Genomic DNA, 27,582 nt, shown 5'->3' with positions numbered 1-27,582 from the left:
TAACCATTTTTTTCTCTTGTGTAAGATAAAGCCACAGGCTCCTTCAGCTTTTATTCATGTAATGTAAGCTAGTTTCTAGTTATGTTACCCTTCTGTGCGCCCTCTCCTGTGCACTGTCCAATCTTTCAACAGTTTTTTTTTTAATATTAAAACTTGATAATGATAACATGAACTTAATACAATATCCCATATGTTGACTGGCTTATTAAGAGCAAAACTGCCTCCCTTGTTTTCAGAAATATATCTCTACTAATTATCATATGAGTAAAAACTATTTTCCTTTGCAGCCTCATCATGTTGTTGATGCAAATTGAACAACCAAGGAACTAAAACCACAGAACTAAAATCATAAAATCAGTGGGATTTTATCATTGCCGGTTTTGCTTGCACATGTAAAATTATAGGTTTAGGATGACGATGATCCATTTAATTGTGCTATTCCCTAAGACTCACTGGATGCTGATCTCAGATTCCAGTCTATTCAGTCTAAATTGGCTCACCATGGGTATCCCCAGAGTTCATCTGTCCTATGTACCTAGCACCCATATTTTCTTCTACATTTTTCCTTTTCTTATTTCCTTTTATGAAAAAACTGTCTGTTTGACAATTTGTCTAATTCTATGCTTTACCTAAAACCCAGTGAGGAAAATGGAATAAAGCAAAGTCATTGCAATATCCAAGGATGTGCTCAGACTTGAGAAGTATAATTATATTTGAGTGAAAGTGACAGAATAACAAATGTTTGTATAAATGTTTGTCCATCTGTGTGAATTGGCTGGGAAATCCTATGTTTAATCTATAATTGGTATTATAATGTGGGGATGATAAAATGTATGTAAATAATTTTCTTAAATAAAGTGTCAGTTAAAAGAAAAGGTACCCTTTGTAATATATAACACCAATGGCAAGTTATACCTAGCTAATGTACAGACAGCCTGAGGCGGAGTCAAGAAGCAATGGGACAGGGACTTCCCTGGTGGTCCAGTGGTTGGGAATCTGTCTGCTGATGCAAGGGACATGAGTTTGATCCCTGGTCCAGGAAGATCCTGCATGCCTGGGAGTAACCAAGCCAGTGTTCCACAACCCCTGAGCCCAGCACTCTATCGCCGGGGAACCACAACTACCGAGACCATGTGCCCTGGAGTCCACACCCCACAGCAGGAGAAGCCACAGCAATGAGAAGTCAGCATACAGCAGCTAGAGAGTGGCCCCTGCTTGCTGTGACTAGAGAAAGTCCATGTGCAGGAACGAAGACCCCCCAAAATAAAAATAAGTTTTTTGAAAAAGAAGAAACAGTGCAACATTTTACCCAATCATATCCCTTCTCATTGGTCACTATGGTAGTGAAAGTTCACTCAGTTGTGCCTGACTCTTTGCAATCCACAAGGCTCCTCTATCCATGGGATTCTCCAGGTAAGAACACTGGGTTGGGTAGCCATTCCCTTCTCTAGGGATTCTTCCCAACCCAAAGATCACACCTGGGTCTTCCACATTGCACGTGGATTCTTTACCATCTGAGTCACCAGGAAAGCCCTTAACCTCTACTCTATGGAAGAGTTGATGATTTTTCTCAACTCCCCCTCCTGCCATATGTCTGGAAATGCACAAGCAGTGGTGGAGGATATTTTCCAACTTCATTGATGTTAAGGTTGACCATGTGAAGTTTTTGGCCAACAGATTTGGAATTCTGAGCTGAAGTCTTCAGCAGAGACATCACATATTTCTTCCTGCCTTCTTGGCCTCCTGGGAGTCCCTGTGAGGAGACTGGCTTGGGTAGCTCCTGATCCTACTAGTATGTGAACATGCTCATAGCTACCTGTAGCCAACCTGAAACTTGGGACCAACCCAACCAATCTAAACTCTGTAGCAGAGCCACGCCAGAAAAGCCATAGACCTGAAGAAGAAAAATAAGCACTGGTGGCTACAAGGCACTTAACTTTTTTGAGTGGTTTGTTAATGCAACATTATAGTAATTATAGCTGATTTACATGGCTACATTAAATTTGGGGGGAAATAAGTATTAAAAGAAGATATAAGAAAAAAAAAAAACTTAAGCGTAGGTCAGGAAAGGAGCACAACATTTTTCAACACTGAGAAAGAAATGGAAGTCTTATTTAAAAGACCCATAATCCCCTTTGCCTTCAATTCCTGGCCTCCTCTCAGATGATGGGTTAAATGAATTATCTTGCCATATCAAAATTTTAGTTTTTAGGGATTTACTAACATGAGTAGTGAATAAAAGATATCTAGAAGCAAAGGAACAGTTTACTTTTCTTTTTTAAAAAAAGGATGAATAAATTGGAGGATGGAAGGTAGGAACAGATGGTCTGTGTTTCAGTTTACATGAATCACCCTTTCCAATGAAATCCTGTGTGCATCTCAATTAGGTTTAAATGTTAGCAATGCATTTATAGAGTACAATATGTCTGTTTTTGATATCCTAATCACGTGCCATGGAAAAGATAATATGGACTTGGAAAAAGCTAAAAGGAAAAGACAATTTTCTTCTCTTTGGGTGGGGGGAGGAGGGGACAAGGTTTCTACATGCTGCAAGTGAGTTGAAGCTTTGTTTTAGGTGTCTTTTGCTCCTGTCCTGCTATGAGAAGCTGAATGGAAAATCTGATCCACTATTTTTAAAACTGGGGAAATTAGAAAGTTACTCTTCAATGCTTTTATGAATATATAACTAATGAGAAATAGACCTAGCTACATTCTTTAACTTCTGCCACCTCCCAAGAGTGGTGCCTCTAATTTAGCATGACCTGCTGTCAGTTCAGGAAATTTCCACCCTGAGATTTTCCTAGCCGAGTCAGAATCAGTCACAGTCAGAAACAGATAAAGATTGTTTTTATGAGAGTGCCTGAAAGTGCACTTAAATTCTATCTTTAAAAGTTGCAAAGGTCTTGGCTAATGATTTTCCATAGTGTCATTTTAAAACTATTTTGGCACGTTCTGTGAACAGTACATACATTTACTGTTCAAAAATTAATAAAAAAGGCATTATATTTCTTGGAACAGGATATCTTTGAGAAAGCAAAAGCCCACCCCAGTACACTGCTGTTATCCAGCTGGTTAGCGGTGACAGACATAGGCCTGAGTAGACCTTGGTCTGGCAGTAGATTAAGAGTGAGAGAGGAATTTGGGACAGGCTGGGTCTTAGGCAAAATGATTCTGTGATGTGGGTTCCAGGTGGAAGTAACTTAAGGTGGATTTTGGAAATGTCTCCACTCCTTGTCCGCAGCTGAGTTAACTGTATAGTCTCCAAAGACATTCTTTTTGGGCAGGCTTACTGTAAGGAAATTTCCAATATCCACGCATCCTTTCTTTTTTTCCCTTGAATTCTGTAAGGTTGTTCAAGAAAATTCAGTAAAGAGGCAGAAGGAAGAGATTTTGGAGTCCAGTTCAGTTCAGTCATTCAATTGTGTTCAACTCTTTGCGATCCCATGGACTACAGAACGCCAGGCTTCTCTGTCCATCACCAACACCCAGAACTTACTAAAACTCATGTCCAGTGAGTCAGTGATGCCATCCAACAATCTCATCCTCTGTCGTCCCCTTTTCTTCCCTCCTTCAATCTTTCCAAGCATGAGGGTCTTTTCCAAAGAGTCAGTTTTTCACATCAGGTGGCCAAAGTATTGAAGTTTCAGCTTCAGCATCAGTCCTTCCAATGAATATTTAGGACTGATTTCCTTTACAATGGACTGGTTGGATCACTTTGCAGTCCAAGGGAATCTCAAGAGTCTTCTCCAACACTACAGTTCAAAATCATCAATTCTTCAGTGCTCAGCTTTCTTTATAGTCCAACTCTCACATCCATACATGACTACTGGAAAAACCTAAGCTTTGACTAGACGGACCTTTGTTGTCAAAGTAATGCCTCTGCTTTTTAACATGCTTTCAATGTTGGTCATAGCTTTTCTTCCAAGGAGCAAGTGTCTTTGAATTTCATGGCTGCAATCAACAATCTGCAGTGATTTTGGAGCCCCCAAAATTAAAGTCTCTCACTACTTCCATTGTTTCCCCATTTATTTGCCATGAAGTGATTGGACCAGATGCCATGATCTAAAACTAAGTTTGAGTTTTAAGCCAACTTTTTCACTCTCCTCTTTCACTTTCATCAAGAGGCTGTTTAGTTCTTTTTCACTTTCTGCCATAAGGGTGTGTCATCTGCATCTCTGAGGTTATTGATATTTCTCCCGGCAATCTTGATTCCAGCTTGTGCTTCATCTAGCCTGGCATTTCGCATGATGTACTCTGCATAGAAGTGAAATAAGCAGAGTGACAATATACAGTCTTGATGTACTCCTTTCCCAATTTGGAACCAGTCTCTTGTTTCATGTCCAGTTCTAACTATTGCTTCTTGACCTGCATACAGATTCCTCAGGAGGCAGGTCAGGTGGTCTGGTATTCTCATCTCTTTTAGAATTTTCCACAGGTTGTTGTGATCCACACAGTCAAAGGCTTTGGCATAGTCAATGAAGAAGAAGTGAATGTTTCTCTGGAACTCTTTTTTTTTTTCAGTGATTCAGTGGATGTTGGCAATTTGATCTCTGGTCCCTCTGCCTTTTCTAAATCCAGCTTGAACATCTGGAAGTTCATGGTTCATGTACTATTGAAGCCTGGCTTGGAGAATTCTGAGCATTACTTTACTAGCGTGTCACATGAGTGCAACTGTGAAGTAGTTTGAGCATTCTTTGGCGTTGCCTTTCTTTGACAATGTGATGAAAACTGACCTTTTCCAGTCCTGTGGCCACTGCTGAGTTTTCCAAATGTGCTGGCATATTGAGTGCAGCATTTTCACAGCATCATCTTTTAGGATTTGAAATAGCTCAACTGGAATTCCATCACCTCTACTAGCTTTGTTTGTAGTGATGCTTCCTAAGGCCCACTTGGCTGCACATTCCAGGATGTCTGGCTGTAGGTGAGTGATCACACTATCGTGATTATCTGAGTTGTGAAGATCATTTTTGTATAGTTCGTGTATTCTTGCCACCTCTTCTTAATAGATTTTGCTTCTGTTAAATCCATACCATTTCTGTCCTTTCTTGTGCCCATCTTTGCATGAAATGTTCCCTTGGTATCTCTAATTTTCTTGACGAGATCTCTAGTCTTTCCCATTCTATTGGTTTCCTCTACTTCTTTGCATTGATTACTGAGGAAGGCTTAGGCAAAGAAGAAAAGGAAAGGTATACCCATTTGAATGCAGATTTTGGAGATGGAGTTGCAAATGTAGGATATATTCTTACTGTGTTCAGTTATGAACTATGTACTATGTAGAGAATATACTAAGAAACAAGTATGAAACTGTTGATTCCCTGTCACTGGCATAATGGGGACAAGGCAGAACAAGAGGAGTTTACAAGCATCTCAAATTATAATTAAAGCAAAAGAACACAAAGAGCTTTATGAAAAAATGCATTTAAGGCATACCCAACATTTGGGAGCATATATTCTATTTTGCTCATCTCATTTAACACTGTAAAATTCTACATACTAAGTTCAAGGACACTAACCTTAAATTATTTCATCAATAAGTCCCAAAGGGCTTACTTTTAAATAGCCTGAACTGATTTATATACATTTTAATAGATCTATCCTTGGTCAGTTATTGAAATAGGAGCTAACTAAGCAACAGTTAGAACTGGACATGGAACAACAGACTGGTTCCAAATAGGAAAAGGAGTACGTCAAGGCTGTATATTGTTACCCTGCTTATTTAACTTATATGCAGAGTACATCATGAGAAAGGCTGGGCTGGAAGAAGCACAAGCTGGAATCAAGATTGCTAGGAGAAATATCAATAACCTCAGATATGCAGATGACACCACCCTTATGGCAGAAAGTGAAGAGGAACTAAAAAGCCTCTTGATGAAAGTGAAAGTGGAGAGTGAAAAAGTTGGCTTAAAGCTCAACATTCAGAAAACAAAGATCATGGCATCTGGTCCCATCACTTCATGGGAAATAGATGGGGAAACAGTGGAAACAGTGTCAGACTTTATTTTGGGGGACTCCAAAATCACTGCAGATGGTGATTGCAGCCATGAAATTAAAAGACGCTTACTCCTTGGAAGAAAAGTTATGACCAACCGAGATAGCATATTCAAAAGCAGAGACATTACTTTGCCAACAAAGGTCCGTCTAGTCAAGGCTATGGTTTTTCCAGTAGTCATGTATGGATATGAGAGTTGGACTGTGAAGAAAGCTGAGCGCCGAAGAATTGATGCTTTTCAATTGTGGTGTTGGAGAAGACTCTTGAGAGTCCCTTGGACTGCAAGGAGATCCAACCAGTCCATTCTGAAGGAGATCAGCTCTGGGATTTCTTTGGAAGGAATGATGCTAAAGCTGAAGCTCCAGTACTTTGGCCACCTCATGCGAAGAGTTGACTCATTGGAAAAGACTCTGATGCTGGGAGGGATTGGGGGCAGGAGGAAAGGAGATGACAGAGGATGAGATGGCCGGATGGCATCACTGACTCGATGGATGCGAGTCTGAGTGAACTTCGGGAGTTGGTGATGGACAGGGAGGCCTGGCGTGCTGCGATTCATGGGGTCGCAAAGAGTCGGACACGACTCCTTTTCCTATTTGGAACCAGTCTGTTATTCCATGTCCAGTTCTAACTGTTGCTTCCTGACCTGCATACAGATTTCTCAAAGGAGAAATAAATTAGAGATGGAGAGACGCTAAGAGTATCACATTAGTGCTAATCTCCCATGTGAAAGGCAACATTAGGAGCACCAAAGAGCTATCTTCTCACCTTCAATACTGAGCACTGTTATAGAGGTGAGTGGTGAGAAACAGAGGCACTCTTGGTACATAAAATAGTGTCCATTGGTTACTTCCAGTTTCGGTCAGCAAATGTCTTTCAAATGTTGACTTTTGATCATCTATAGAAATCATAAACTTTTACAAATGTGTGGTTTGGTGTTTGCCTCCACTAATTATCATTAATCAATTGATCCCTAAGTAATCGAGTTAACTGTAATTTCCTGAACTGCCCTTTAAGTTTAGAGACAAATTCTGAGCATATCATTGTCCTCAGTGGAGGCTTCATGGAGTAAGTCACTGATGGTATAACACATGAACCATGGAAAAAAATCCAAATGCCAAGTTCAAATGTTTTGAAGATATCTGAGGATCTGTGAAATATGTTAGACTATAGGAAATGCTTTAGTTAATTCTGTATATAGTGGTATTTTAATACCATAAAATATACCCAGAGAAATGTTTAAAACATGCAAATATGTATCTGTATTTAAGGTCTAAGAAAAATCTTAGTAAAGAATCTAGCTGCAACATAGGAGACTCAGGCTAAATCCTTGAGTCGGGAAGATCCCCGGGAAGAGCGCATGGCAACCCACTCCAGTATTTTTGCCTGGAGAATCCCCATGGACAGAGGAGCCAAGAGTCAAACATGACTGAGCAGTTAAAACTAACACTTGGAGAAAATTCAAATTTAACTGAGTGTTAGGGTCAAAAGTCCTAGAAACTACTATGCAGCACATTGTTCCTGTAAGAATGTCACCGATTATCATCAGTCAAAAGTCACTGAATTGTGGAGTGGCTGAAAAGTCACTGAGAGCATGGTCAAAATCATCAAATTATGCAGAAGAAGTTTCACCCAATTTCACTTTTTATAATGGAATCTCTCTAGGTTCTAGTGATCTAAAAACAGCTAACATTTGTCTCAAATAGTGACGAATGGCTGAAAGTTGTCAAACACAGTTATATAAAATGAAAGGATGACAAAATTATGTCTACCCGAGTAACTTAGAAGGTAAACAGGAATGATTTAAAAGGGGAAGAGAAAAAGTTAAATAGGTTGAAATATTGCATTAAGAGAATTACATTTGTCAGAGAATTGTTTTTGGATTGAACCTAAATCAGTGTAAAGTTCTGATAAAATCACAGATTTGACAATTCATGAGTAGTTTTGTTTCTATTTTTAGCTGTATTTCTTATGAAAATAAATATACAAAATAATTTAGGCACGCTCAGAGTCCAAGTACTATGAGTTCAATTTCATACGGGACAGTCATAAACAGATATCTCTGAATAGTTTAGACCTTCTCACCCTTGCAGTGTTTCCATAATGCTTTCAAAGAGGGAATAAAATAACTTAAAAATGTATATGCCTTCATCCATTTGCAGTACTGTATTATCATATATCATATGGTATATGTGCAATCTTCTTTTGCAAGATAATTTTAAGCATGATTCTAATGGAGAGGCATATAAGTGCAGAAATACATGAAATTTTACAGAAATAAAGCTTCACATTCCTGCACTTCCTCACCTTTTCCATCTCTCACCTTTACCTCTCGCTTTCCCAATAGTCTACTTACAAATATTTTCCTAGTCTCTCCATGTGTGTTAACTCAGAAAATTTTTACTCCAGTCTGTTGCTTGTTACACACTGTATTTCTTCAGTGATTCCTAAATTTCTAAACTGGATATTCCCCTTACCTCTGTGGTTTAATCCTCATTTTGCACTTCCTGAGATGATTTTTTGGGGGGGACAGAAAGCTATATTATCCTCTAAAACTCAACAGTTACAAGCAAAACTCTGCTTTTTCCTCATACCGACTCCCTCTTCAACTTTAGGCTGCATTCACAGGCACAGTGTCTATTTTCAGTTTCTCCAGGCAGGAATTTTGAAGTCATCTTCTTTCCTCTATCTTTCTTCCCTAAGTTATCTAATTTATCCACCTAATTTATCATCAAAATAACTAACTTCTGATTCATGTCAATGTATAGCAAAACCAATACAGTATTGTAAAGCAAAATAAAGTAAAAATAAAAATTAAAAAAAAACACCTAACTTCTTTCCTTTGACATAGTCTCTGATACGCTATATCTTCTACAGTGGGATGCACAAAAGAGAGTTGCTTTAGAGATAGATATCTTTATACTTATATTTCAATTCCACTAGTATAAAGATCATGCTGAATAGAAACTGAGTTATGACAATTTTGGTCTCTGTACTCTTTGCAAAATTTGAAGGTAGATATATGTACCTAGTGCTGAGATAGTCATTCCTGTTCTGGATTATCAGCAGCCTGATAAAAACAGAATTATGTATGTGTGTGCATGTGCTAAGTTGCTTCAGTTCTGCCTGTCTCTTTGAGACCCTATGGACTGTAGCCCACCAGGCTCCTCTGTCCATGGGATTCTCCAGGCAAGAATACTGGAATGTGTTGCCATGCCCTCCTCCAGGGGATTTTCCTGACCCAAGGATCAAACCCAGGTCTCATATGTCTCCTGCATTGGCAGGAAGGATCTTTACCACTAGCGCCACTTGGGAAGCCCAGTATATATATATATATATATATATATATATATATATATATATATATATATATATATCAAGGTGTCATATTTCTATTTTTTACAATGTTATCAATATTTTCAATAATTCAAACTTATGGAAAGGTTGCCAAACAACACCATGGATGATCAAGGTGTTATATTTTTTATCCTTGCTTCTGAGACTGATTTGGTACTTTGTGGGCAGCACAATTTCTGATATTGTGAGTAACAAATTAACTGGCATGCACAATTCATTACCTGGTGGTCCTATGATGCAAATAATGTGAGAGTAGCCATTCACTCCTTTCTCTAACTGCCTTCTCATTCCTTTCAATTCCTGCTGGCCAGCAGGAGAGCCAGCCATTTTATGAGATAGCTTCAAATTCAGTCTTGTCAGAAGCAGAAGGATGGATAAAATGGATAGATTTCAATATTCCTTCATTCCTAAAAAGTTAGACTTACCCATTTATTTATTTTTATAAAGCTATTTGATAAATAAGTACGGTGAGTCTGTTGGCGCAACCATGTGAAAGATGAGCATCAAGGTAAAACCATCACAATAGGAAGATTTAGCTATTGCACAATGGGAAGATAGTTGTATAAAATTTATATTTAGTTTTCTTTGCATATTTGTAGACTTTGCTTTCCTTTGAATGATATTTTTGTCAATATTAAGGTAAATATTAAATATAAAAACGTCACAAAAATTATGCCAGATTATTAAATACACCTGTATAATTTGGTTGATTATAAAAAGATGCACAGATGAATTTGATCAAAGTGCATGACTACCTTACTAACTGAACTCATTAATCAGCTAACAATGGAATAATCAGTAATAATTAGCCATCAGCCTCTTATTCATGGTCATTTTACTAATTAAAATGTTAGCTTTAATTTGGAGAATAGGAAATATAAATTAAAAAGGGTTCATTCTTCCTACAGATTTCAGTGACCAATTCATTCTCATTTTGCTTGTATTAATTACAAAGAGATGACATACAGGTCCTGGGGCTATTTCCATCTTACAGAACCTGCATGTAAAACTACTTTTCAAGTAAGTGTTAAACCAAAGAATTAAAAACACACATTTAGATCTGGTTGTCATCCATTTTAAAATAAAAAAGGAAAGGTTTTGCTCAATAATGAAAACCACTAAAAAATGAAAAGGTAACCTGAAGAATGGGAGAAAATATTTACAAATCATATATCTGATCAGGCTTTCCCTGTAGCTCAGCTGGTAAAGAATCCACCTGCAATGTAGGAGACCTGGGTTCGATCCCTGGGTTGGGAAGATCCCCTGGAGAAGGAAACGGCTACCCACTCCAGTATTCTGGCCTGGAGAATCCCATGAACTGTATAGTCCATGGGGTCACAAAGACTCGGACATGACTGAGCGACTTTCACTCTCACTCTCACTTTTGTATCTGATCAGGGCTTAATATTCAAATTGTATAAAGAACTCATACAATTCAATGGCAAAAAAAAAAAAAAAAACCAAAACAAAACCTCAGTCTGATTTAAAAATGGGCAGAGGAACTGAATGGATATTTTTCAAAAACAGACATATAGGTGGCCAGTGGTTTCATGAAAAGGTGCTCAATATCTCTAACCATCAGGCAAATGCAAATCAAACCACAACAAGATATCATTTCACACCTGTTAGAATGACTGCCGTCAAAGAGACAAGAGATAACAGATGTTGGCAAAGAGGTGGCGATAAGTAAACCCTTGTGCACTATTGGCTGACTGTATTTTGGCGGGGGGCGGGGGGGGCGGGGGGCTCCAAAATCACTGCAGATGGTGACTGAAGCCATGAAATTAAAAGATGCTTACTCCTTGGAAGGAAAGTTATGACCAACCTAGACAGCATATTAAAAAGTAAAGACATTGCTTTGTCAACAAAGGTCCATCTAGTCAAGGCTATGGTTTTTCCAGTGGTCATGTATGGATGTGAGTGTTGGAATATAAAGAAAGCTGAGCCCCGAAAAACTGATGATTTTGAACTGTGGTGTTGGAGAAGACTCTAGAGAGTCCCTTGGACTGCAAGGAGATCCAACCAGTTCATCCTAAAAGAGATCAGTCCTGGGTGTTCATTGCAAGGACTGAAGTTAAAGCTGAAACTCCAATATTTTGGCCACCTGATGCAAAGAGCTGACTCATTTGAAGAGACCCTGATTTGGGGAAAGATTGAAGGCAGGAGGAGAAGGGGACGACAGAGGATGCGATGGTTAGATGGCATCACCGACTCAATGGACATGTTGCTGCTGCTGCTAAGTCGCTTCAGTTGTGTCCAACTCTGTGCGACCCCATAGACAGCAGCCCACCAGGCTCCCTTGTGCCTAGGATTCTCCAGGCAAGAACACTGGAGTGGGTTGCCATTCCTTTCTCCAATGCATGAAAGTGAAAAGTGAAAGTGAAGCCGCTCAGTCGTGTCTGACTCGCTGTGACCCCAGGGACTGTAGCCCACCAGGGTCCTCTGTCCGTGGGATTTTCCAGGCAAGAGTACTGGAGTGGGGTGCCATTGCCTTCTCCCAATGGAGGTGAGTTTAGGTAAACTCCGGGAGTTGGTGATGGACAGGGAGGCCTGGCATGCTGCGGTTCATGGGGTCAAAAAGGGTCAGACACGGCTGAGTGACTGAACTAAACTGTGCACTATTAGTGAGGATATCAATTGGTGTAGCTACTAGGGAAAACAGTAGGAGGGTTCCTCAAAATGTTAAAAATAAAACTACCACATGATCCAGTGATCTCACTTTTGGGTATATATCTAACAAAAATAAAAGCAGGATGTAAGTGGATATCTGCACTCCCAAGTTCATTACAGCATTACTCACAATAGCCAAAATATGGAAATACCCTAGGTTCCCCTCAAATGGGTGAGTGTGTAAAGAAGATGTGGTATATATGTAAAGTGAAATATTATTTAGCCATGGGAAAGAAGTAATCCTACCATTTGCAACAACAGGGGATGAAACTTGAGGGTGTTATGCTAAACAAAAAAAAGCCAAACACAGAAAGATAAATACTGTGTGGTGTTTTGTTTATATATGGAATCTTCTTTTGAAAAAGTCAAGCTTATAGAAGGAGAAAGTAGAAAAGTGTTTGCCTAGGACAGGGGTTTGTGGGAAGTTGGAAGACGTTGGTAAAAGGATCAGTTCAGTTCAGTTCAGTCGCTCAGTCGTGTCTGACTCTTTGCAACCCCATGGACTGAAGCACACCAGGGTTCCCTGTCCATCACCAACTCCCAGAGTTTACTCAAACTCATGTGCATTGATTGACTCAGTGATGCCACCCAACCATCACATCCTCTGTCGTCCCCTTCTCCACCTTCCATCTTTCCCATCATCAGGGTCTTTTGCAATGAGTCAGTTCTTTGCAACAGGTGGCCAAAGTATTGGAGTTTCAGCTTCAGCATCAGTCCTTCCAATGAATATTCAGGACTGATCTCCTTTAGAATGGACTGGTTGGATCTCCTTGTAGGCCAAGGGACTCTCAAGAGTCTTCTCCAACAACACAGTTGAAAAGCATCAATTCTACAGCACTCTGATTTCTTTATAGTCCAACTCCCACATCCATACATGACTACTGGAAAAACCATAGTTTTGACTAGACAGAACTTTGTTGCAAAGTAATGTCTCTACTTTTTAATAAGCTGTCTAGGTTGGTCATAACTTTTCTTCCAAGGAGTAAGCATCTTTTAATTTCATGGCTGCAGTCAACCATCTGCAGTGATTTTGGAGCCTCCAAAAATAAAATCTGTCACCGTTTCCACTGTTTCTCCAACTATTTGCCATGAAGTGATGGGACCAGATGCCATGATCTTAGTTTTCTGAATGTTGAGTTTTAAGCCAACGTTTTCACTCTCCTCTTTCACTTTCATCAAGAGGCTCTTTAGTTCTTCACTTTCTGCCAGAAGGGTGGTGTCATATGTATGCATCTCTGAGGTTATTGATATTTCTCCTGGCAATCTTGATTCCAGCCTGTGCTTCATCCAGCCTGGCACTTCACATGATGTACTCTGCATAGAAGTGAAATAAGCAGGGTGACAATATACAGCCTTGATGTACTCCTTTCCTGATTTGGAACCAGTCTCTTGTTCCATGTCCAGTTCTAACTGTTTCTTCTGACCTGCATACATTTTCTCAAGAGGCAGATCAGGTGGTCTAGTATTCCCATCTCTTTAAGAATTTTCCACAGGTTGTTTTGATCCACATAGTCAAAGGCTTTGCCGTAGTCAATGAAGCAGAAGTAGATGTCTTTCTGGAACTCTTACTTTTTCGATGACCCAGCGGTTGTTGGCAATCTGATCTCTGGTTCCTCTGCCTTTTCTAAAGCCAGCTTGAACATCTGGAAGTTCATGGTTCATGTGCTGTTGAAGCCTGGCTTGGAGAATTTTGAGCATTACTTTACTAGTGTGTGAGATGAGTGCAATTGTGCAGTAGTTTGAGCAGTGTTTGGCATTTCCTTTCTTTGGGATTGGAGTGAAAACTGACCTTTTCCAGTCCTGTGGCCACTTCTGAGTTTTGCAAATTTGCTGGCATATTGAGTGCAGCACTTTCACAGCATCATCCTTTAGGATTTGAAATAGCTCAACTGGAATTCCATCACCTCTACTAGCTTTGTTCATAGTGATGCTTCCTAAGGCCCACTTGGCTTCACATTCTAGGATGTCTGGCTCTAGGTGAGTGATCATACCTTCGTGATTATCTGGGTTGTGAAGATCATTTTTGTATAGTTCATCTGTGTATTCTTGCCACCTCTTCCAAATATCTTCTGCTTCTGTTAAGTCCATACCATTTCTGTCCTTTCTTGTGCCCATCTTTGCATGAAGTGTTCCCTTGGTATCTCTAATTTTCTTGGAGAGATCTTTAGTCTTTCCCATTCTGTTGTTTTCCTCTATTTCTTTGCACTGATCACTGAGGAAGGCTTTCTTATCCCTCCTTGCTATTTTTTGGAGCTCTGCATTCAAATGGGTATATCTTTCTTTTTCTCTTTTGCCTTTCACTTTTCTTCTTTTCACAGCTATTTGTAAGGCCTCCTCAGACAACCATTTTGCCTTTTTGGATTTCTTTTTCTTGAGGATGGTATGATGCCTGCCTGCTGTAGAATGTCATGAACGTCCGTCCATAGTTCATTAGGCACTCTATCAGATCCAGTCCCTTAAATCTATTTCTCACTTCCACTGTATAATCATAAGGGATTTGATTTTGGTCCTACCTGAATGGTCTGAGGATCTAATGTGGAAATAGGGACTATAGTGTATAAAGTGCTGTGCTGTGCTAAGTCACTTCAGTTGTGACGCTATGAACTATAGCTTGCCAGGTTCCTATGTCTGAGGGGTTTTCCAGGCAAGCATACTGGAGTGGGTTGCTATGCTTTCCTCCAGGGAATCTTCCCAACCCAGGGATTGAACACAGTCTCTTAATCTCCTGCATTGGCAGGTGGGTTCTTTACCACTCGTGCCACCTGGGTAGCCCCATAGTTTACAACACTATATTATATAATTGAAATTTGCTAAGAGAGTAGAAGTTAAATATTTTCATTAAAAAAGACAAAACTAATGAGGTGGTGTAAATATTAATTAAATGTTGGGAATCCTATGCATATAACAAATCACCATGATGCTACACTTTACATATCTTGTGATTTTTTTCAATTATACTCCCCAAAGGCTGGAAAAAAAATTTAAATAAAAGGAAAATTTTCATTCGAGCCTGAAAATTGCTCCCTGTCAACTGTCACCTCACTGAAAATTTCAAAAGTGTCAAAATAGGATTTCAGTCTGTCTCAAGGACTGAGAATATTTCTGCCTCTAACACAAATCCATGAGTAAAAGGATGCAATTGAAGGATTATTGTTCTCCTGTGATCACAGTAGCTGATATGTTTACAAACATGTACAGAGAACTTGAAAGTGAATAGAGGAGAAAGCAAAGAAGAAAATTCAACTTTGTATTGTTTATTCAAGTCTTTATAGTTATGGGGCCCAAGGATGAGTACAAATGAGTGTTCCAAGAAATCTTTTACCTTATTTATCTGAAAGTCTCTGATACAGAGAATACTCAAGGAGAGATTCTGCAGACAGTTTCCTTAATACCTTCTGCTTTAGGCAAAGTTACACACAAATACTCATATCAGACAAATGTCTTATTTTTATGGAGAATTCCACAGACTCCATGGACACCCCATTCCAGAATTTAACAACCATCCTGAAGATCCGCCTTATTCTATAAGGTCATTTTCTTCTCCCTGTTCTGTGCTCCTTTGAGACTGAGAACATCTGGTCCTCATTCCTAACATAATGACATTTCCTGCTCCAGATTTCCTTTTAAAATCACTCTCAACCTTCTCTTCTTCAGGCTAATTTCCGGGTCTGCTCTCCCTTCTTCAGAGTCTTACGTGCCAAGTTACCCTCACCCTCCTCTGAATCCATGAAGAGCTACTCTGCCCCAGCCCAGACCTGGACCCTGTGCTGACAAGAGGACCCCCACAGGGCATTCACAGGGCCACCTTTCCACATCTCAGCTCACCCACTTCAGTTCTCAAACTCGTTCAAGGAAGAGGCATTATTCCATCTCAGGGAAGAGACGCTCTTCCCATCAACTTGCTTTCCCTCTCTGTCCCCAGGGGGAAGAGCAGAGAAGATTGAGCTCTGGGAGTTAAGTGGCAGACAGCTGTGGTTTCGGCTTCCAGCGGTCACACAACTCCAGAGGGACCGGAAGGTCAAGGAAAGCATGTAGAACCGCAGGCTGTTCACGTGGCTGGGAGGAGGAGATGACCAACCCCTAATAAAACACCGTCTGCCGGACGTGCCATTGGGACTGGCATGCTAATTGAAAACAGCAGGCTTGGGGCCGCCTCTCTGACTTTAGCACTCCAGCTAGGAATAACTTTTCCTTCCACAGAAAAAGCAGTATTCAGTCAGTTAAGCAGTATTTGTTACTAATTAAAAAAAAAAATAAATCAAACAAACCAGCATCATTGCTCCAGCAGACGATAAAGAAATATTTCTCGATTTCTCTTTACTTTTCCAGAAAGTTCATATCTTGTTTATTTCCTTTCTGCTAGGCCAAAGCTTGACACTGCTGTACACAAATGTTTTATTATCTTAGGACAGAGAGTATCTATTAATCCAATTCATCTTTCAATACTATTAGTGCCTTGTTATTTTTATTTTAACTGATTATTTTTTCTAAATCAAAATAATGCAGGCACATAGGTCAACAGTTCCATATTATTTTTATTGAATGTCTACTTCAACATAAATTAGTTTTTCTTTCCAAAGAAGTACTTTTGCTATTTTCTTTGCTATATACCTCTGTATTTAGCATATATAACATATTTAGTATCAGGGTTTTTTTTTTTTTAATTTTAGGCATTATATTCTGACTTTCTACTATGGAAAAAGAAATTTTAGCTTGTGTCACTATATTTTCCTTATTCACTTTGTGTTTCCTCAGCCTCTGGATGTAATTGCATCATAATTTTTGTTAATTACATAATAAGTAGTATTCACATTATTATGAATAGCACGATTCATATTAAAATAAATGATATAGGGTAACAATTAATTTTCACCATTTGCATAATTTTCTGTTTCCCTAGAGTATAAATATTTACTTATTTTTCATTTGTTTAGTTTTCTATGGACTTATCACTAATTCATTCTCAAACTCTCTTCCAGTCACCTATATCTACTTTTTAGATGTCTGAAGTTATCAAATGTTAATCAATTTATTTTTAAGGATATATTCATCCTGTAACTTTTTGATTTGCCCTAACCTGGCCTGGTTTTCCAGTCAACAGCTGTGATTATGGTCTTTCTCATCACTGTTATCCCAAGGAGTCCCTCTGTTTCCCGTTTGAATGGCTCTGCTGTTTTCTATATTCCATCCATTCCTCTTAATGGATTTATCTCCGTTTTGGTGCAGACATCCTCTCAGTAATTTTCTGAGAAAGTATTCATGAATTCATGACATTTTGAGATCTTTCAAGTCTGAAAACATCTTCATAATCTCTCATATGCAATAAATTGATAATTTTTTTGCATATAGAATTCCAGGTTGATTATCATAGTCACTTAGAATTTCAAGGACTTTATTGTCATCCAATTTCTAGTGTTGCAATGAAGAGTTCTAAACCATGCTGATTCTGGATTTTTTTTTTCTTTTTTTTTTTTTTTTGGTAAGCTATTTTGTTTTCTCTCGATATTTATAGGATCTCTTTTTTTGTTCTTAATGTTTTAAATTACACAAAGGTGTGTTTTGGTGGAGTCTGTTATCAGCACTGGGGCTACCCAGGTGGCTCAATGATAAAGAATCTGCCTGCCGGTACAGGAGCCACAGGTTCAAGGAAGATCCCCTGGGGAAGAAAATGGCAACTCCTTCCAGTATTCTTGCCTAGGAAAACCCAGGGACAGAAGAACCTGGCAAGCTACAGTCCATGGGGTTGCAAAGAGTTGGACATGACTTAGCAGCTAAAAAACAGTTATCAATACTGTTCTGGGTTCTTATTGGGACCTTTCGATGTTATAAAATTATCTTGAATTATTTATGATCTCTTCCACTTGATTTTCTCTGTTCTTCCATAAGTGTTGCTTTTCAAGTGTTGAAACTTCCAGATCAATTTTATAATTATGTTTTCTTTTTTCCCTTTATTGTATTTCTTTTATCTTTTAATATACTTTCTGTTTTTTCCCCCTTCATCTTTATCTTTCATTGCTTCTATTGGATTTTAAATTTCTACAACCATATTTTTCAGTTTCAGGAAAAAAATTTGTTTTGATTTCGTTTTTTAAGATAATTTTAGGGAAAGAAGTCTCAATTAATCCATTTTCTATTTGATGGTATCCTATTCTTATTTAATAAGAAGTTTCTTGTGGCTCAGACGGTAAAGCGTCTGCCTACAATGCAGGAGACCCAGGGTTGATCCCTGGGTCGGGAAGATCCTCTGGAGAAGGAAATGGCAACCCACTCCAGTATTCTTGCCTGAAAATCCCATGGATGGAGGAGCCTGGTGGACTACAGAAGGGAGATGCAGAGCTCTTGCTGTTCCACAAACACATTCACGGAAGAAGCCAAAAGAGAGAGCTGGAAAACGAACACCACTGATGACCAAAAAGCATTCCTCACTGGACAAAGCTAGAGAAAACCCAACATCCTATTGCCCCAAAACCCTCTTGGCAAGGAAGGTTCAGTAAGGAAGAGAAGACACATGTGAGGGTGGACAGGCCATGCCCACGGCCAGTGTAGTTGAGAGTCGACCTGACCTCTCAGATGAAGACACATGGCAGTGTAAACCCTTTGCAGACAGCAGCGATGGTCAGCACCGTGTTAAGTGTTTAGTCTGGTGCCAACATGCCCCGGGTACCACACGAGGGAGCAGACCTGGCTGTCTTCCTCTGCCCCACATCACTCCCTCAGGAAGGCAGCTCAGGTGCTTTCAGGAGTGTGCCTGCCTGTCTGGCTCAGCCATGAGCTGTGACCATTTCCAGGGCAGACTCCACCTTCTCTTCTCTATGCACCGTGAACCTGCACACAGTGGGCCTTCAGAACCTCAAGAAACTCGCCCCAGCCCCACTATAGCCAGAAGCCTCCCCTGGCATCTAAACTCCTGTGGAGTCACTTTGGCCCAAGCCCTAATTCTGGACCCCTGGAGCCTACTTCAGCCTTTACAGTGTGAATAATCAGGTCCTTTATACACAGATTCCCAGCTGTCAGATCTGAGCTTTGGATTCACAGTCAGCTCTGTCCCTCCCATGGCAGCCAGGTGGCCGCCATGCAGGCAAAGGAGCACATGAGCTGAGTTTCAAGGGAGGCATTGAAAGGACAGCAGTGGGTACAACTTGTTGCAAACTGAGGGAGGGTCCATGCACGTCTCAGAAAAGGCCTCTGGTGTGCAAGTGTGGAGGAGGGCCTCGACGGTGCAAGGCAAAGAGAGATACTCAGGAGCAAAGGCTCTTGGCCTCTCCTGTAGCAGCTCCAATGGTAGCCTGTGAACATTGGACAGCCAATGTGGTCACATGAGCATGACTCTAATTTCCTCAGAAAGCAAGAGAAAGGGAGCAGGGTGTGGGAGTACTCAGAGGGTGTGGTGAGGTGGATGAAGGGAGGTGCCCTTCCTCTCTTCAATGCAAACTGCTTTTGGGAGTCTCCGAGCTGCCAGACGGCAGTTACCAAGTCAGGTCCCCACAGCACCCAGTGTGGGCTGGGTGCCTTAACCCCTGTCACACAGACAAGCCCCACTATGTGGCCTCCCTGAGTTCTAACAGCAGGAACTGGGGGGTTTGTCTGGGTACACACTTCCTTGCTATAGCTGAGTTACCCTCTTCTTAGAGCCCCAGTTTTGTCCTCTAGAATAAAGACATTGATTGCTACCTTAGCAGGTTGCTACCTTAAACCTGTGAAGACTCTTTAGGGTAATCCTATAATTAGTAGCTGGTCTTAAGAGATATTGAGCTTCCCTGATACCTCAGCTGGTGAAGAATCCTCCTGCATTGCAGGAGAGCCCAGTTAGATTCCTGGGTCAGGAATCCTGATCCGCTGCAGAAGGGTCAAGCTACCCAGTCCAATATTCTTGGGCCTCCTTTGTGGTTTAGCCGGTAAAGAATCTGCCTGCATGCAGAGACCTGGGTTCGACCCCTGGGTTTGGAAGATTCCCTGGAGAAAGGAAAGGCTGCCCACTCCAGTATTCTTGCCTGCAGAATTCCATGGATCATATAGTCTATGGGGTCGCAAAGAGTCAGACACGACTGAAGGACTTGTCCCTTCACTTTCAATAGATATCCCCTGAATCCAGATTAGACTGGAGTCTCCCAGTGGCATCTGGCATTTCTTCCCTGAACCAGCCAAAACCCACACACTTGCATTTGCAGGGTCTCCACTTAGGCCACTGGACAGAAAACCCAGCGTGGGTCCAACAAGCTCAGAGATAAGCAGGAGGACTCACAGGCAGATGGCTTCCCTCAAGTCTCAGGTGGAGCTCCGGGACCACAGCAGGATCCGGCGCTCTCAACCCCTGGGCTCAGCAGTGCCCTCATTCTCAAGCCAGCGCCTCTGCCCTGACAGGAACAGGAAGGTCACCAATCGCCCCAGGCTGACCTCACGTTCCTCCCACTGCTGTAGACTGATCTTACTGGCCCCGCCCCTTCCAGCAGAACCAGAGCTCCTCTTCCCCTTGATTGCAGCGTGAGTCCCAGCCCTGGGCCCCCATTCGTCACTGGCCCAGTCCTGAGCCCATCACGGTAGCCAGGGAGGATGGAACATATAGATTGGACAGATTCAGGTCATGTGACCATACTCTCCAGGACACCTGTGAGTGCCTCACCATATGTCAGGGGTGGAGACAGTGCAATGCCCCAAGAGCAGGGCTGAGAATCAGGTCACTGTGTCCTTGTGCTCAGTGTTCTGGGACAAGCTTGCACAATATCTCTACACAGCACTTTGTTCTCTGCAGACAAAATATTCATGACATACCTCTTCCCTTCCCAAGCGCAGTTTCACGCAACCATATTCAAGGGAGCAAGGCCTCCTGTTTGAAGATAGGTTTGGAGATCCCCCTCCTAGCATCTAGGCTTCTTCTGGGTGTCATGGTAGAATAATTGATTCAGTCAAAAAAATACCCATGAGAACCACCACATGGTGCTCTGTCCTTTCAGGATTCTTGCCTGTACTGAGTAGAGGATGTCCCAGGAGCCCCTCAAATGGAGTGAATTTTGTTCAAGGAAGCACCTGAGACACTGAATCCCTGAATCACATTGCTGTACACCTTAAATTAACAAATCTTTTAAAATGCATAATACCTCGATTAAAAAGAAAGGTATTCACTCACCAAAACTTGTTGTAAAATTTGTCAAGTTTTCTTTCAAGAGTTGGTTCTTAGTATGTGTCTTAATTGCTTTGGTAGTGTTTTGTGAGGCAGGGATCCACTTACTTTCCCAATGGGTGAAAAATAGCCACAATGGGCCTCCTCTCTTCATTTCAGTATTCAGTTCAGCTCAGTTCAGTCACTCAATCTAGACTGACACTCTGCTATCCCATGAATCGCAGCACACCAGGCCTCCCTGTTCATTACTAACTCCCGGAGTTCAATCAGATTCAGGTCCATCAAGTCAATGATGCCATCCAGCCATCTCATCCTATGTCATCCCCGCCTTCTCCCTTGCCCAATATCTCCCAGCATCAGAGACGTTTCCAATGAGTCAACTCTTATCATGAGGTGGCAAAGTAATGGAGTTTCTGCTTTAGCATTATTCCTTCCAAAGAAATCCCAGGGATGATCTCCTTCAGAAGGGACTGACTGGATGTCCTTGCTCTTCAAGGGACTCTCAATAGTCTTCTCCAACACCACAGATCAAAAGCATCGATTCTACACCACTCAGCTTGATTCACAGACCAGCTCTCTCATCCATACATGACAACTGGAAAAACCATAGCCTTAACTAGATGGACTTTGGCTTGCAAAGTAATTAATGCCTCTGCTTTTCAATATGCTTTCTAGGTTGGTCATAAATCTCCTTCCAGGGAGTAAGCATCTTTTAATTTCATGGCTGCAGTCACCATCTGCAGTGATTTGGGAGCCCCCCAAAATAAAGTCTGACACTGTTTTCACAATTCCCATTCTATTTGTCAACACATCATGGGATTAGATGCCATGATCTTTGTTTCCTGAACATTGAGCTTTAAGCCAACGTTTTCACTCTCCTCTTTCATTCTCATCAAGTGGCTCTTTCGAGTTCCTCTTCACTTTCTGCCATAAGGGTGTTGTCATCTGCATATCTGAGGTTACTGATATTTCTCCTGGCAATCTTGATTCCAGCTTGTGCTTCTTCCAGCCCAGCCTTTCTCATGATGTACCCTGCACATAAGTTAAATAAGCAGGGGGACAATCTACAGCCTTGACGGTCTCCTTTCCCTATTGGGAACCATCCTGTCGTTCCATGTCCAGTTCTAACTGTTGCTTCCTGACCTGCATGTAGGTTTCTCACGAGGCAGGTCAGGGGGTCTGGTATCCCGATCTCTTGAAAATTTTCCAACAGGTTAGTGTGATCCATCCCCTAGAATGAAAAGGACATCTTTAGGGGGGTGTTAGTTCTCAAAGGTCTTGAAAGTCTTCGTAGAACCGCTCAACGTCAACTTCTTTGGCGTCACTGGTTGGGGCATAGGCTTGGATTACCATGATATCGAATGGTTTGCCTTGCAGACGAACAGAGATCATTCTGTCGTTTTTGAGATGGCATCCAAGTACAGCATTTCGGAGTCTTTTGTTGACCATGATGGCTACTCCATTTCTTCTAAAGGAATCCTGCCCACAGTGGCACATACAATGGTCATCTGAGTTCAGTTCACCCATTCCAGTCCGTTTTAGTTCGCTGACTGCTAGAATGTCGATGTTCACTCGTGCCACCTCCTGTCTGACCACTTCCAAGTAGGCTTGATTCACGGACCTAACACTCCAGGTTCCTAGGCAATATTGCTCTTTACGGCATCGGACCCTGCCTGTGTCACCAGTCGCATCCACAGCTGGGTATTGTTCTGGCTCTGGCTCCATCCCTTCAGTCTTTCTGGAGGTATTTCTCCACTGACCTCCACTAGCATACTGGGCACTTACCGACCTGGGAGTTCCTCTCTCAGCATCCTATCATTTTGCCTTTTCATACCGTTCATGGGGTCCTCAAGGCAAGACTACTGAAGTGGTTTGCCATTCCCTTCTCCAGCGGACCGTATTCTGTCAGACCCGTCCATCACGACCCGTCCGCCTTGGGTGGGCCCTCGCGGCATGGCCTCGTTTCATTGAGACAGACGCGGCTGTGGTCCATGTGATCAGATTGGCTCGTTGTCCGTGATTACGGTCTCGGTGTGTCTGCCTCGATGCCGTCTCACATCACCTACCGTCTTCCTTGGGTTTCTCTTCCCTTGGTCGTGGGCTATCTCTTCACGGCTGCTCCAGCAAAGCGCAGCCACTGCTCCTTACCTTGGACCAGGGCTATCTATCTCATCAGGGCCACCCCTCCTGACCTTGAATGTGGAGTAGCTACTCTCGGCCCTCTTGCACCCGCACACAACCTTTAGTGCTGTGGAAAATACAAATGTGACCGTGCCAACCACAAGGAAAGTGAAGTCGCTGCGTCGTGTCCGACTCTTTGTGACTCCATGGACTGGAGCCCACCGGGCTCCTCCATCCATGGAATTTTCTCGGCAAGAGTACTGGAGTGGGTTGCCATTTCCTTCTCCAGGGATCTTCCTGTCCCGGGGATCAACCCATGGCCCCACAATGCGGGCAGACGCTTTACCATCTGAGCCACCAGGGAATCAAGCTTTCACAAATCAAAAAGATACTAGACTGAACATAAGAGACGACTTGCAAGTGATGTATCTGATAAGCGATTCATTGGTAAAATAGACTAAGAACAAACCGCACTCAGGCCTCCAAGGGAAACCACACCACCCTTGTCCCATTCCCCAACACCAACTCCCACCTAAACCCTTTATCTCACTCGAACCTATCCCTAAAACCTAACCCTAAGCTCACAATATACATGTGCATTCAGAGGCATCCATCCATCCACAGGAGAGACACAGAGAAAGAGGAAAAGGAAGACAGAGACTGAATTTCGAAAGGAAAAGAAAGACACGTCTAGAGAGAGACACTGAACAAAAGAGAGGAAATGAGTAGACTTTACAGACCTTTTCATAAATCTATGTGGACGCTAGAAGCAATGACAGTGCCCATCCACCTGACCCAAGGTGAGGAGAGGAAAAGAGACGAATGCAGGGAGCCATGATAGGCTCAGCCCCCCCACAGAAGCCGAGATGGGGCACTTGAAGCAGAATCTCCACGGAAAAAGAGGACCAGAAAGTTGGGTCCTGTTTTAAATTAGAAAGAGTGACCTTCGAGTCTTCCTTTCAGTGCTCCATTGGGGGGGTGGGGGTGGTCTTGGGGTGGCCGCTGGTGATGGGGGTGGGCAGGGTCCCCAAACAGACAGGAAGGGGAGTGCCTTTTTGTAGGTCCCAGAGCCCATCCAGGCCTGTTTCGGCCCCTTCTGTGCTAGGTCAGCGCTGGATTGAGTCCTGCCTTTGGGAAGTCCCAGTGCACAAGCTCCATGTGATACCAACCCCAGGTTGAAAGGCCTGTAGGTGTTGTAGGCTGACAGACCTAGGCAGGAGATGGGACATGGACCCCCACTCTGCAGATGGAGAGGATGGGGAAACCCTGAGGGGCGTATGGCTTGTCCAGGGCCACATCACAGTGAGAAGAAGGAGCCTGTCTGAAAGAGCTGTGTCCTCATAGCTGAGGGCCTGGCTGCACCCAGGCCTGCCAGAGCTGTGGGGTGGGCGGTGTGGGTGTCACTGTGCCTGCACATGGCCTAAGGGGCTGGGGTGAACAGACTGAAACCCAGAGGTTCGCTTGGGGAGCTTTGTGGAAGGGACCTCAGCGAGGAACCCAGGAAATGACGTCACTTCCTGGCAACAGAACCCAACAGAACCCGGAACCCGGGTCTCCAGGCTTCACAGCGGAGAGGAGCCCGCAGCCAGTTCGCGGGCTCTCAAGATGTTTTGTTGTTTGCCCCTTCCCAGAGGCCGTCGCCCCGGGAGAGCTCAGAAGCAGAACGTGTGGCAACGCGGTCGACAATGGCTCAGGAACCCCCCGAGAGGCCTGTGGCCCTTTTCCCGAGGGAAGAGAAAGGTAACACGGGAGCCCCAGGCCGGGCCATGAACCCTCTCCCATCCCACCCGGGTAACCCTGAGTCCTTTCCCTGTATGTGTGGATGAGGGCTTCTCGGGGTATGCCTGCCGCAAGCGAGTCCCGGCCGATGTGGGTCAGAAGTCTGTGGGCTGGGTGGCTGGGTGTGTCCACACCCCAGGGGAGAGCAGGCTGGGCGGGATGGGGAAGAGTCCAGGCAGCACCGGCTGCCCAGGAAGACCCCACGTGCTCGGGAGGGGGGGGTGGGGGGGGGTGGGGGTCGGGGGGCTTGGGAGGGAGGGGTCTCCTTGGTCCAGGGTGGGTACGCGAGCAGACACATGTTTCTGCTGGCAGCAGAAGTTCAAGCGGGCAGAGGCAGCCGCCATACTGGTCAGGCCCAGCTCAGTAAACTCCAAGCAGGGCTGGCTGACGGTCAGTGTCATTTCAGAGCGTGCCAGTGGATGTGGCCGATGAGGGGGGCACCCCGTTCACCTCCCCGAGGGAGGGCTCGGACCACCCCCACCCCACTGCCCGCGAGGCCCAGTGCAGGCTCCAGGTGAGCGTGCCCATGGAGGGATCAGCCCAAGTGGGAATGGAGAGGAAGCGGGGAAGGCCTGCTCCACAGACACCAGCCAGGACACACGGCGGGGCCCAGTCTCAGGCTGCCACGGAGCTCAGCACACCCAGCTCTGACCCAGAGCCCCGAGAACCCCTGCCTCTGAGGCAGCAAGAGAACCTGGAGCCCGGCACGGCAGAGCACAGAGGTGAGGAGGTTGGGGCTGTGCATGTGAGTGTGTGAGGAGGGGGTGCTGAGCTACACTGGGAGGAGTCCCCCAGAGCTGGGTCTGGGCCTGGAACAAAGGCTGGCCTCACACCACCCATCTTTCACACTGCAGTCAGAGTGCATCCTATGCTGGGTATTCTTTGGGATTCTCTGGGAAGCTTTCTGTCCCCGTATACACACATCAAAATGCTGGCGATGGGTAACCTTCTCTTCTCTCACAGCTCTAGCACTGGCCTCTAATTACAACCAGACTCCACTTGCAAGTCCTGTCCCTACAGCAGTGGAGTCTCCCGGCGCAGAGAGAGATCCACTGAGGGGAGATCGAGGCCTGCGACTTCCCTTCCCCAAGACACCGGGCCAGCTGGGTTCTGGCCAGCACACTGGGCATATGGGGCCTCTGTGCCTGCAGGACCCCCAGCCACAGGCACCGACGTCCCACCCCCTCAGCGAGAACGTCCACCTGCACCTGCACCTGCACCTGTACCTGCTCGGGCTTCGGCAGGAGAACCCGAGTCAGGGGATGCGTCACCACCTCTGCAGGGAGAGCTTGCCCTGGCTCGTGCCCAAGACCCAGATGCCCACCATGCCTGACCCACCCCTGCAGGGAGAACCGGCCGCCGCCCTGGACAGGGCCCCAGAGCCCTTTCTGAAAACCCTTCGTCCAGGGGAGCGGTTGGCTCTGCAGCCTCCATCCCTGCCTGCTTCCCCTGGATGCCAACCACTCCCTCCCGACCCAGGGCAGATTGAGCGCCCTTCCCCTGAGCTTATTTGCATCTGCTTCCTGGGCAGCTTTCTTGGGATGTTTTGGTTTTTTCATGGCTTTATGTATTTTTTTTGGTTAAGTTTGTGTTAATAAATGTTCCTTTAATTGATGCAATTTGAGCATATTAGGGCCTTCACAATGCTGCGTAACCATCACCACTGTCTACATTCGGACCCTCTCATTCTATCCCCCCACTTCCCAGCAAAGCCTGGATCCATGCCGAGCACTCCCCATTCCTCCCTGCCCCACCTGACAACATTTAGTCTTCGTCTTTCTCCATTTCTTCCCATTCTTTGGGTGTCTGCAATCAATGCTAATCACTGAGGTGACAGAAAAATGGATTTTTTTTTTTTCTTCTGAGAGAAAGGGAAAGTTATGGTCGCTTCGTCTCGTTAGACTCTTCGCAGCCCCATGGTTTTTACAGTCCATCGAATTATCTAGGGCAGGTTACTGGAGGGGGTAACTTTTCCATTCTCCAGGGGATTTTTCTGACTCTCCACATATTGTAAGACTCAAGTTGAGAATTCCTGTTTTTATTTCATTTGAAGTAGGCTTTGGGTAACGGAAAGGACAGTGTAGGTACTTTCAAGATGTCCTCTGCAAAACGAAGCCCTTTCGGCAAATGTGGTCAGAACCTGCAGGTAGGCATTGCTGTTGTAAATGTGACCTCTCAAGCCAGAAGGGAGATGTGGAGCTCTTGCTGTTCCACGAACACATTCACGGAAGAAGCCAAAAGAGAGAGCTGGAAAACGAACACCACCAACGACCTAAAAGCGTTCCTCACTGGACAAAGCTAGAGAAAACCCAACATCCTATTGCCCCCAAACCCTCTTGGCAAGGAAGGTTCAGTAAGGAAGAGAAGACACCTGTGAGGGTGGACAGGCCATGCCCACGGCCAGTGAAGTCGAGAGTCGGCCCGACCTCTCAGATGAAGACACACGGCAGTGTAAACCCTTTGCAGACAGCAGCGATGGTCAGCACCGTGTTAAGTGTTTAGTCTGGTGCCAACATGCCCCGGGTACCACACGAGGGAGCAGACCTGGCTG

The sequence above is a fragment of the Budorcas taxicolor genome, chromosome 9 (assembly GCF_023091745.1).
Source record: "Budorcas taxicolor isolate Tak-1 chromosome 9, Takin1.1, whole genome shotgun sequence".
NCBI lineage: Eukaryota > Metazoa > Chordata > Mammalia > Artiodactyla > Bovidae > Budorcas > Budorcas taxicolor.
Note: the sequence above shows the minus strand (reverse complement) of the source record.